Here is a 12,272-nt window from a genome sequence, read left to right as displayed (position 1 = left end):
CATAGCCTTGTGTAGCCAATAAGGAAGGGGTAAGGAAACGAGCTCCCTCAATAGTGACCACTAGATCTGATTCTCTCAATGATGTAAACGAGGTCATATTTACTTCCCCAAAGGTAGTTTCCCTTAAGTCTACAGGTCGGTTTCTAGTTGAACAATAGAAAAAATGGTAGCCAGGGGACTTTCCTGTTAGCCATGTAGGCAATGACAAACAACCTGACAATCTGCTGCCTCTCGTTTGCATTAGTGCCTGTGGAACTACCGTTGGCCATTACCCAGTTCAAGTTCTCCATGAGACCAAGGTAAGGATTTTTCAAAGCTTTTGTCACCTTTCACTGCCTGTGTTTATTTGCCTTGTTCTTTTTCAGTGATGAGTCCAAGATGCTATTGGCAAAAGCCATTTCATATTCACACTGATCCAGTTTGCATTTTTCCTCTTACACATAGAGAAGAAAGACAAATTTGTCCATCACAACCCAAGCACCGGAGCCACAGGAGCGCTTTAGTTCTGCTTGCCGCTTTAACTCTCTCCATTCTAGAAGCCATTCAACTGTTCTTTCCTACTTCTGTTTTTCACTTAGGTATTTTTCTTTTCCAAATATTATTGTCTTTTTTCATTGTTAATGAAGAGCAATCTGGGGACTTATCGGTACCTGAAGGTTCAAAATAAACATTTACAGTTATTAATTGGAATTAAAATACAGGCATTCTTTAAGATGATTTTTCAAATCTGTTTTCAAAATGTGTATTGCTAAAATCCCAACTATATTTGTCATGTGGAAATATAGATATTGCAGGAAGGAGGACATAAAAGGGTTTTATAGAAATTCTAATGCTTTATACCAAATAGCCAATTACCCAGATAGCACTGATAAAATGATTGCAATATATACCTAAATATGAGACACCTTTGAGCTCTTGAATATATACCTAGTTATAAGACACATTACTACTTGAATTGGCTTATTTTAGTTAAAAAATGTGTAGTCATATTTTCCACATTGATTCTAAGTTTATAATAAACATTTTTGTTTGCATGTTAGGAAGTAAGAAGGCTTTTTGGTTGGGGAGACAGCTACATTAGTTATATATTTTCAGAGAGTGTCTCAAGTAGGCCAGGCTGGCTGTGAACTTGATATATAGTTGAGAATGGCCTTGAACTTTTGATTCTCCTGCCTTCCTTTACCAACTTCTAGTCATGGGTGAGCGTAACCGTACCTGGTTTATGCAGAATGGGTGATTGAACCCAGAGTTTACTATTTGCAGGAAAGCATCCTATCAAATGAACTACAGTAGACTTTCTTTAGACTTTCTGAAAAAAGAATGTTGCATCTGAAGCTTTAATAATGTAGCTATTAGCTCTATGGTAAGAGGTGGTAAGTTAGGGTAAAATCTGTTTAATTATTTATACCAGAACCATAAGTATGTAACATTTCTGAATTGTGTAGTTAGTGTAATATCGTATCTCAAGTAATGCAACTGAGATCCAGAGCTGTTATCTAATAGCTTAATATGTACACCGGCTATTTTCAAGTCGATGTTTATTTTTTATGTCTCAAATGAGAATATATTTCCCTCATCTCACTGACCAATTAGGCTAGGCTAATTGGTGAGCTCTGGGACAATGAGAAATGCTGTATTAGGGATGGCAGACATCATTTCTGAGGATGGCACCTGAGGTCTTCTTCTGAACTCCATATGCATGCACACACGTGCAGAGACGTTTACACACACAATAGCAAAAAAGTATTAGATAGTAGCAAGAACCAAATGGTTAACACATAGTCTAAACAGTGTCAATAGTATCATTAATGAGACTAAAAAAACTGTAATATGGTTCCCTAAGCTAATTTGATAGGCAATTAATTACTCATTTTGCACAGTGCTAATGATGGTGTTTTCTGGCCTTCATAAATCACATTTCTATCAACAATTAAGAAAAAGATTGAAAATTTAAGTAAATTACTGATTTGTATAATGGCTCTAATCCAAAGAAAAGGGATGTTTGCTGACTAATGGCACCTTACACTGCTTCCCACCAGTATTGCTTGGCATTCAGTCTTGTATCATATGTAGAAAGAGATACTCCAAAGTAAAAAAAAAAAATTAGTTGTAGTATGTATTTTAATTTAACTCAAAAATTTCATTTCAGTGCATAATCAATAGAAACATCAATGAGAAATTGTGGGGAGCCAATACATCAGAATCGGATTCAGAACATGTTAAGTTCTCAGTGAGCATGTGGCTTCTTAGCATGCTGGAAATCCCTCTCTATGCATTAGCAGTGATCAGTTGGAGGAAGAAGGATCAGTTTCTAGAGTTTTCTAATCGACTTTACCATGACCAAAAGTTTTATTTTATTTATCTTTTTATTTTTTGGATGTTCGAGACAGGGTTTTCTGTGTTACAGCCCTGGCTGTTCTGGAACTTTCTAGATCACGCTGGCCTTGAACTCACAAAGATCTGCCTGCCTCTGCCTCCTAGTGTTGGGATTAAAGGGGTGCACAATCACCATTCAGCTTCACCAAAGGTTTTAAATGGGTAGAGGTCTTTGTTTTATGGGTTTGGAGGAATTTATGCTTCTTATTTTGAGTGGATTTAAAAGAGACAAATTAGTTTCAAGGTGACAAGCTCAATCCCCCTCTCCAAATCATCTCATTAATGCAAACAAATGAATGGAAAGTTCCCTGTTTGCCACGCAACGTGCCCCCGTGTCTGCACTCTGTGCTCTGGCACCCAGTTACTGAGCTTCCGGCAAGGGGCTGGAGGTTAAAATATACAGACACACACAGACAGAGAGACAGCGAATCCTTGAATTCCTCAAGAACGCCCCCTTTATTGTGTTCAGGGGCAGATTATATAGAGATAGCCACGCCCCAGCCAAACCCACCAGAAACCACGCTCCTGCCATCAGGAACTCCTGAAGGTCTTGTGCTCAGAGCAGCTGTAGACACCCAGATCAGGGGATTACAAGAAATTCAGGATCTGGGGTCTCACTGCTCCCAACACCTGTTGACTTATGGAAGGAGGTGAGAAAAGTTGAGGCTTTGCAACAGTGAGTCAGAGTCTTCCCCGTGCCAGCTGGCTTGTAACCATGCACATACTCTATGAAACTATTTTCTACTTTTTAAAAATTTTAACTGATTCCTCCTGCTGGTGCAGTTTCTTCACACTTCATCCCATTTCTAAATAAGTGATCAGGAGCGCTGAAGATTTCATGTGCTGAAGGCGCTGGGCCAATGCTTCCCAAATACATCTTTTTAAAATACACAGTAGTTTTATTCACACTTCCAATTTTGGATCCACTAAAGGCATTTGGAGTTGGAGGGAGAAAGTGCCTGCTGTTCAACTTTTCTTTTCCTCAAATTCTCTTAACTGAGAGTCCGCATATTTCTCGCTAAGTTCCCAAAGCACATTAAATTCCCACTAAAAACCAAGTCACCATGGCACACTCTGTAAACAGGAGGCGCGAGCAACTGTTTTAAGATAAAAAATGAATACCTATGCCACTGCCTTGCCCCTGAGTGGAGAGCACTGCGCCAACAGGGACGGAGCAGGCTTTGGGAGTGGGAAATCCAGCAGCTCAACACAACCCTTTCTTTGAAAGTCCGTGGCTTCACTCCTGGGTTCTGAATCTCAGCTCGATAGACCCGCTGAGCTGGATAAACCTGTTGTGAGGCAGTTCTGCACTCTGGAGGACGATTAGGACCCTTTCCAAATTGTACCCATTATCAACCCCCTTCCCACGGCTCAAATACCGACAAGTCAAAGATGCCTCCAAATCATCCAGTGTCCCCCAGGAAACAAAATTCTTCTCAACCGAAGAGAAGCTTTATTCAGAGCCTAAAAATTAGACATTTAAAATAAAGCATTTACTTCAATATCAGGGTCAAGTTAACTAATTCGGTTATACATAGAGCGTACTTCTAAGAGCTCAGAGACTTTGGGAAATACACTAGGTCCACAGAGCATTCTTTCTCTTCTGTCCCACCTTCTCAATCTCAGTGCTCCCTTTTTACCTTGTCTTTTAATTTAATGGTAAATTAGATCTTTATCTGGAATTGGTTTACATATGAGAATTTCAACTTTCACGTCAAATCAATTATCAGATACAACAGAGATTGAGAAGATGTAGCTACTTAAATTTTCTTGGGTGTATTTCAAGGGTGTTTATTGGAAGTGATTTACAATGATCAGCACTCCCTAAATAAATACAATGATTATGTCGCTACTATTAACTTGGAAGCACTGTAAGAAATTTTGATAATCCATGTCTTAAATAATAGCGCAAACCTCTCTACCTCCATAAAATATGGCGAATGAACAAAATCTCAAAGGGAAACTTGCATTTCTTTCTTTCTTCCCTTAAAATAAGCCCAAATCAAAGCATTTTAGCACATCTATTTCCTGTCACATAAAAAATTGAGATAGTTAACAAAACAATAGTGTTAATACAGAAAAGAAGTATATCTATTCATTTTGCTTGTAATTTTTTGGATGACAGAATAAGTTGATAAATGCAGTAAAGGACAAGGAAATGACAATATAGTGGAGGCTAGACTGGATAGAATTTGGTATAACTATGAAGGTGTAAGCTTCAATATAAAACCAATTATTTCATAGCTCAGAAGCTGAGAATATGTAGCATGTTGCTTTAACTTTTTTAGATATATTTCAAGGGTGTAAAATGTATACAAAGTAAACAAGCTTCCTCAACCCTGCTTGTTTGCTTTGACGAAAGCCATTAATAGTCATTGTTCTAAATACTGATATTGACACTCATTTGTTGATGAAAATTATGCTAGGCTAAACAAGTCTTCACCCATCTAACACTGCAAGATTGCTTGAGGTAAGTATTGCAGCCTACATCTGATGAGGAAAAAGAAGCTCCAAGTGTTGGAATTGCTTGTAGAAAATGGTGACTCTAGCAAAAATAAAGTTCAACCTATACATCTTTAATGACAAAGTTTAAATTCATTCTGAAAGTTTTCCTGATTCCCAAGAGACTCTGAGTGAGCGCTGGCCTGATTCCACAGGCTTTTGAATTTAGGGAGGCTAATGGGATTTTTGACAAAGCAGCAGAATTTTTTCAGAGAGAGAGAGAGAGAGAGAGAGAGAGAGAGAGAGAGAGAGAGAGAGGAGGATCAGAAGGAAGGAAAAGAGGATGAGGAGGAGAAGGAGGAAGAAGAGACATTAAACAGCTGTTCAAGTTGTAAGAAGTTGGGGAGAGGGATGAAGAGACAGTGGAGATGGAAACAGACATAGATGTTTAATAGTAGAGACACTTTTCAGCTTGTGCTGGTCATGAGTTATGTCCTTGGTTCTCCCACCTCACCGAACCCTATATGTCAAGCCTTTACAGAGCCAGTTTGAATATTATGGCTCTAGTTATAAGCCACCAATAGTATCTTGTATTTAAAGAAAAATAATCTTTTCTAATTTCATAAGAAAACTGACTGTGGTGAACTTAATGGGCAATTTAAAGAATTTTATATTATCAATATTTTCTCTGTCCTAACATGCTTTCTCTAAAGTATAACCCCAGAATACAATGTAATTTGACTGATTTTGTCTGTATGCAAGCACACTAGAAGAATAGAAGACAAACTCTGCTTTTGAGGTGAGTGTCACCCTGGAATTTCACAAGATAAGCAAAAGCAAAGCCCCTAATTTTCATGGTAAAATTTAAAAATAGCAAACTAGTATCCTTCTCTTTCAGGCTATTTCTGCCAAAGATGAATGTTTTAGAGGACTACAAGACGAAAATGATGCAGACTGAGGCGAGGCAAGGCTGAATGGTAAATATTTCTTTCCAAACCTATAATCCAAGAGAAGATCAATAGTGGAAACAGTCTGTGCCAGTAACTCAACCTCAGGAACTTATAATTTGAAAAATTTCTCAACTTTTATTATGGTACTTTATAAATACTAGTAAATATGTGTATTTAATTTGCTTATATTAAATATTAAGTTCAAATGGACTAAAAGTTATCCACATGTCAGACACTTACTTGCCTATAAAAGGAGAGACACTGAAAACAGAAAAAAATGTTCCTAGACAGTGGGAATTCAGGCCTGCTTCTCTGGTGTATTTAGTTCTACAAAGCAACCGATCTCTGAAATTGAAAACATTTATTGACTCTGACACAAATAACCATAAAATCTGATTGAATGGATTACATATATATATATATATATATATATATATATATAGTATCATGCAAAGTATATCAAAGCATTGAATTTCAACAGGACCTTGTTTCTTCTGATTTAATATCATGTCAGTTTTACACAAATGCTGTATGTTTTAATGCCTGTAGTGTAAGTTGAAATATGTAAGTCTACCTATCTCGATAAGCTACTTTTGGTTGATCCTTTCTTCTCTGTAGCTTCTGTTTGTTCAAGGAAAATGCTAGGCAGCCTGCCAATATCATTTAGAACATGGAAGCATACTTTAATTGACTTCAGAGTTTCTAATTGGACATTTATTTGTTAGCGTAACTGTATCTCTGTTGTTTTATTAGAATTGTGTTTATGCAAGTAATGTTGGTTGGCCTTTAACCCTAGCTATGCCTTTGAACTGGGAGGTCCCTGTATGCGATGCAATAAGGTTCTTTAACCCTTAGTAACTGACAGGCACTCATCATCACCACCATGTTTTCAGTTCAAAGGTACAGACCAATGCTTAAGGAAGACAAAGAAAAGATTAGTAATTGTAATAAAACTGTGATCAAAACACAAATATACATCTTTTATGATGTAGAGACTAGCTTCCTCTTTTATTCTGTTACAAGATATCGCCATCATGTGTGTATATGAAAACAACAATCGCAGCATCAAAAGTGCATGCCAAACAGGCTACTTTCTAATTTAAGGAAAAAATTTAAAAATAAGATTTAACCATTTATCTTTTATAATCTCAGAAAAACACATCATTAATAATATTAACTGAAATAGTTTCAAATTTTTATGCATCCTAGCACACCTCTTATGATGATGCTTTTCCCATAATATTTACTACCACAGAAGGCCATTGTAAAATTACTTGTTGATCCTGTGAACACTACTGAATGAAGCAGAAAGGCTGTTTCACCTCTATACACTTAAACTATCATTTAAGTGTAGTGTAGTTTAAATACAGGTTTGAAGTAAAGAACATTTGCTTTAAGTATCCCAGAATATGTTTTACCAAGCTAGCCTTATTCCTTCCCTTCTGTGGCTTTCTTTCTCCATTCCTTGCATGTGTAGTGTATAATCTGAAAGGACAGGGAAGGAAAGAGAGAAGGAAAATGGGAAGGACAAGAGGTGGGAGGAAAATGGAACCTTAGCATAGAATTTCTCCTCTTTTGGTCTGAATACTAAATTCTGTATATTCTTTACAAAAGATTAAAACAACATCTCCCAGACTATTTTCTAGTTGAAGTTATTTGCTCTTTCCCATTAATAATACAGCAAGAAGGTATGAAAACCTCACTTCAATGCATGATACTAGTTTTCTATCTTCAGAGTAATTCTTTTTGGCAGAGTGGACTAAATTTGTATGGAGAAAGCTCTACTTAGGAGTACACCATATTAAATCTGAGACCATTATTTTAGTAGCATTTTGTTTCCTCAATACTGGAGCAGTACAGTTTAAAAAGAGAGAAAGGGTATATCTGAGTGTATGTTTCATAAGTTTAATATTCATTATTCATGCATGTCATTGAAATAGAAGGAATACACATGGGCATTCTTTCAGATATGTGTTCTGAGCAGTATATGCAGTAACCACCTCAAAGGGTACATTTTCAGGGGGGTTGGAAGGGTGTTCAATGAAGATAGCAGAAGGTGAGTTCTTCCAGTAATGCTTCAGAGGGCTCCAAGATCCGCTAGAGTTTAAATTTCCCACTCTGTGAATTAGGCTGACAGCATTTCCTCCTAAAATAATTTGAGTGAAGTAACATTTGAGAAGTTTCAAACTAGTTTTACTCTATGTTTCGTGTAAATGTAAAAATATGAAATAAAACTGACACCTGGTCTATTATGGGAGGGGCCAGAGCACTTATGTTTTTTGAGTTAAGCAGGGTTTGTGATTCTTGTAAGGACGTGTGGCTAGCTGACTTAGGGCTATAACTTAGTGAAGGCACACAGGAGAGTCTGTGGTTACTTTATAACTATTCACTTACAAAAAATAAGGAGTGTGCACTCCTGCTAGGCAAATATTGAAAATAATTACTGCTGTAGCTCTTTTTGAGAATGCTTATAAAAAGTGTATAACATGGATGAAAAAATGCAGTATGTAATTTAAAAATAATTAAAATCTCCTTATTTTTCCACTAAATTATTTTGCCCCAATCTGTAGAATTTTGATAATGAATAAGAAATTAGTAATAAAATTGATAAAGTGAAATTTGGAATTATTACTTGATAAAGTGATAAATGGAATTCCTCTCTCCCACTTCTTCTACATGTATCTGTCATCTTAGGAAACTCTTTCAGGCATTATTGATTAAGTGCTCAGAAGGTAGACTGTCATCATTGGCAAGGTTGTAATAAATACAAACAATTTTGTCTGTTGTACGTTTAATAAACTGCAGTTTAGCGACTTGGAATCTGGGGCCCCAGTATTATGCCTATCTGTGTAACTCTAGCTACAAGATACAGCAACAGGAACTTTTGTTTTTCTTTGTTATTTTTGTTATACAAATCCAGACTAGAGGGAATTCGATGGAAAGAGATCAAGAGGCAGTAGAATTTTCTATGTTGAGAATCATAGCCCCACTGAATCTCAAAGCTGTATGATGACTAAAAGTGACTTAGCTATTTTCTTATTAAATTGAACAACGGTCATAGTTCTTGAGAGGGAATGGATTTCTTATGAAATTAGGAACACGTGAACCAGCCATTTAAGGGATAGCTTTGGAAGTGGCCAGTTGTTAAAAATATTTAAGCCCTATAGTATATGCTGGAGAAAAAAGAACTCTATATGTTCTGCACGATTAACTTCAAATCCCACTGTTTTGAAAACAATTACAAAAATATACACATTATGTTCCAGTAAAGCTTTGAATTAATCTGCATTTAAAAAAACAGCAAATAGGGCTGGGCTGGGAAGATGACCCAAGGGTAAAGGTTCTAGCTGCCAAGTCTGACGACCTGAGCTCTATCCCTGTGCCCACAATATTAGAAGAGAGTAGATGCCCATAGGTTCTATGAGTGCCACACAAGCGCCATGACACTTGAAAACACGTGCACACACACACAGACACACACACACACACACACACACACATATTTAAAAAAACAAAATTACAAGGCATAAACGTTTTTACATACCCATTGTTAAGGCCTAGCAGATGTTTTAATGCTAAGACTAATAAACTAGAGAGCAAATATTAAGACTATCTTGAAATATATAGCTATTGTGTGTCAGGGACCCTGTTAGAACTTCAAATAGGCACCATCTCTTGAATTCTTTTTAGCAACCCTGTTAATGAAGCCATAGTCCAATCTCATTTACTTTTCCGTGTGAGCAAACTGTCTTAGATGACTTCCATACTGTGGACTGAGATGGACCCCCGAAGCAGGAGGAGTATAATAAACATTTCTGAATAACTCAGACACTGTTTTTATATTTTTGAATAGAGCTATATTTAGTAAAAAATTTAAGAGCCCTTAAACCTTAAAAAAGAAATGAAAAGAAAAGAAATGAAAAGAAAAGGCATTGTGGCATGCGTCTTTAATCTCACTTCTTGGGAGACAGAGGGAGGTGGATCTCTGTGAGTTCAAGGCCAGACTGATCTACAGAGTGAGTTCTAGGATAGCTAGGCCCCTGTTTTGAAAATCAAAAAAAGAAAAGAAAAAAGAATTCTGCTTTTCAAGACTGGACTCTAAATACATTAACACTTAGTACATATGACAAAAGACATCTGTGTCTCATTCTTGACGATAAATATATAGCGTGGTTGGTGTATTAGTCTTGGAATATCATTTACTGCTTTGTCTTAAAGATGAACCTATATTTTCTTTACCTGACTTAGATTCAGAAAAAAAAATGAGGTTCCAAAGGAATTTTAAGATTATGGAGAAAGACAATTCTTTCTTAGGTAGTGGCTCTGCACCTTGGCTGAAGACTAGGATTACTTGGGGCCTACTATGTGATTTTAACTGATTCTCACGTTCATCTCCGAGCTGTTTCTCACACAAGAAGCATGATTTTGCGATTGTTTGCTCATCTGACTCAAATAGCATAAGGTATGAGGTACCAGGTGGATGGGAGGCATGAAGCACAGAGGAAATTGGATGACTCCATGTTATCAGAGATGTCATAATTGAGTCACAGTGATTCCATCGCTTCAGAATAGATTTCTGAGTGTCTGGGAAACCATAAGCCTTGTGAATCAGATGCCTGAGGTCACTGGTCAACAGCTTTTCCTCCTTGTGGAAGTTTAACTTTGGGTCTCCCTAGTGCCACAAAGCACTGGAACCTATAAGCATTTAAATCCAGTTTTGTCTACTAGAGTCTCCAACAAGTTCTAAAGTAAACCATTATAGTCACGTTAACTATTTTCAAGATGTAAATGCTAGATAATTAAGTAAAAAAATAAAACAGTATAGAAGTTCCAGTTAGGAACAGAAATAAATTCTAAACTATACTAATTCCAAGCTAGGAAAGCATTAAAACTCTCAAATGCTGTAGAAATATTCAATTTGGACAACTTCAAAACAGCTAACTTATCACAAAAAGTTTTATTCATTATAAACGATTTCTAACCAAGAATTAGTTCTCAGTTACTTTCTGAGCTAGAGCTTCGTTTATAAAGCCATAGAACCTGGAATAAGCTCAGAATAGGCTCTAACTGAAGCTCAACGCCGGCGTTTTTCCATCTGCCTGGCGTGGGGATACTGGCTTGCTACCGCGGTTGGAGCTTCTTTTCTGCCAATCAGCTGACAGCAATCACAGTGAAGATGACAGAAGGTAGTTCTGCGTGAAAGCAAAGCTGCTCTCCGCCCTAATAAAAAGTCGGAATAAACTGTAAGTTTCACAATTTATAATTCTTTCGGATGCAGTCAGGACGGATAAGTTCTTCACTGTTTAAATGCTCATTTGAAAATGGAAATTTTCTCCAGACTCCTTCTAACTTCAAAACTAGACTTTGAAAATTATTTTAAAAACCAATTCTTAGTTAAGCTCTTTTCTTTAAACTTCTTATTACATTATAACAAATCTTTGTTTTTGCTTTATTTTTTCTTCCATGACAGGGTTTCTCTGTAGTTTTGAAGCCTGTCCTGGAACCAGCTCCTGTAGACCAGGGTGGTCTCAAACTCACAGAGATCCGCCTGCCTCTGCCTCCCGAGTGCTGGGATTAAAGGCGTGCGCCACCACCCGTCTGATGACAAATCTTTGATAAGAAAATAGCCCCTATCAAAACAAATATTCTTCGCTCATGATCATAAGCAAATTCACCTATTAAAAAGAAGATGTTAGGGCTGGAGAGATGGCTCAGTGGTTAAGGGCACTGGCTGCTCTTCCAGAGGTCCTGAGTTCAATTCCCAGAAACCGCATGGTGGCTCACAGCCATCTGTAATGAGATCTGGCGCCCTCCTCAGGCGTGTGGGCATATATGGAGGCAGAATATTGTATACATAATAAATAAATAAATCTTTTTTTTAAAAAAAAGATGTTATTAAAAAATTTTTTTTCACCTGCCAGGTATAGTAGTGAATGCCTTTAATTTCAGTACTCGGAAGGGGCCAGTAGATCTCTGGGAGTTCAAGGCCAGCCTGGACGGCTTAGTGAAGTTCCAGACCAAGTGAGAGTACAGAGTGAGATCCTGTATCAGAAAACAAAGTTTTAATTCTGGGGCAAGGGATGGAGACTTATTTAAAAGAATTCAAGTCAAGGGGCTATGTCTACCCACTAATTGGAAAGCAGAGACACCTGTCTGATGTAGAGTGCCTTCTGGTACCTCTTTGTCCTTAGGTAGAATGCTAATTTTCCATTTGCATTTCTGCATGCTCAGAAAACACTGATATCCTCTGACAAAGCTTCCAGCTGAAGGACTCTGACTGAGCAAGGCCTAGGAGAAGAGTCCTCTTTTGTATTCTAGCAAAACAAGGGACACAATAAATATAAATCCAGATAGCTAGAAAATTGTTATCACCTTGTGATTGGTCCCATTGATAAGAGACATAGATGGCAAACGTTGCATTTCTGTTTACTTTAAATGTGCATGAAGAAAGCCAAGACAGATCTTTGAATTTTCCCACCATTTTCTTCTTCCCATTGTGCAAAA

At 37.2% G+C, this 12,272-nt stretch overlaps 2 protein-coding genes across 6 annotated transcripts in view; one reads left to right on the top strand and one right to left on the bottom strand.

Moving 5' to 3' along the window:
* The window catches only part of LOC121437624 (protein SMG5-like), a 93,630-nt gene that overhangs the window by 11,241 nt on the left and 70,117 nt on the right, over positions 1-12,272 (top strand). For 2 of the 4 annotated variants that reach the window (XM_041637569.1, XM_041637567.1), the window contains exons 2-3: positions 245-299; positions 5,717-5,795. The exons of 1 other annotated variant lie outside the window; for it this stretch is intronic. The gene's annotated coding sequence lies outside the window, so the exon portion shown is untranslated. Of the gene's footprint in view, positions 1-244; positions 300-5,580; positions 5,618-5,716; positions 5,796-12,272 lie in introns of all 4 variants that reach the window. One more of the 4 variants, XM_041637568.1, reaches the window with a different exon arrangement.
* Positions 1-12,272, bottom strand: part of Sybu (syntabulin) — a 104,545-nt gene that overhangs the window by 83,838 nt on the left and 8,435 nt on the right. The gene's annotated exons all lie outside the window — the stretch shown is intronic.

The sequence above is a fragment of the Microtus oregoni genome, unplaced genomic scaffold (assembly GCF_018167655.1).
Source record: "Microtus oregoni isolate MIOR12 unplaced genomic scaffold, Mior012 000053F_ref0000044, whole genome shotgun sequence".
NCBI lineage: Eukaryota > Metazoa > Chordata > Mammalia > Rodentia > Cricetidae > Microtus > Microtus oregoni.
This window is presented reverse-complemented; position numbering and strand designations above follow the sequence as displayed.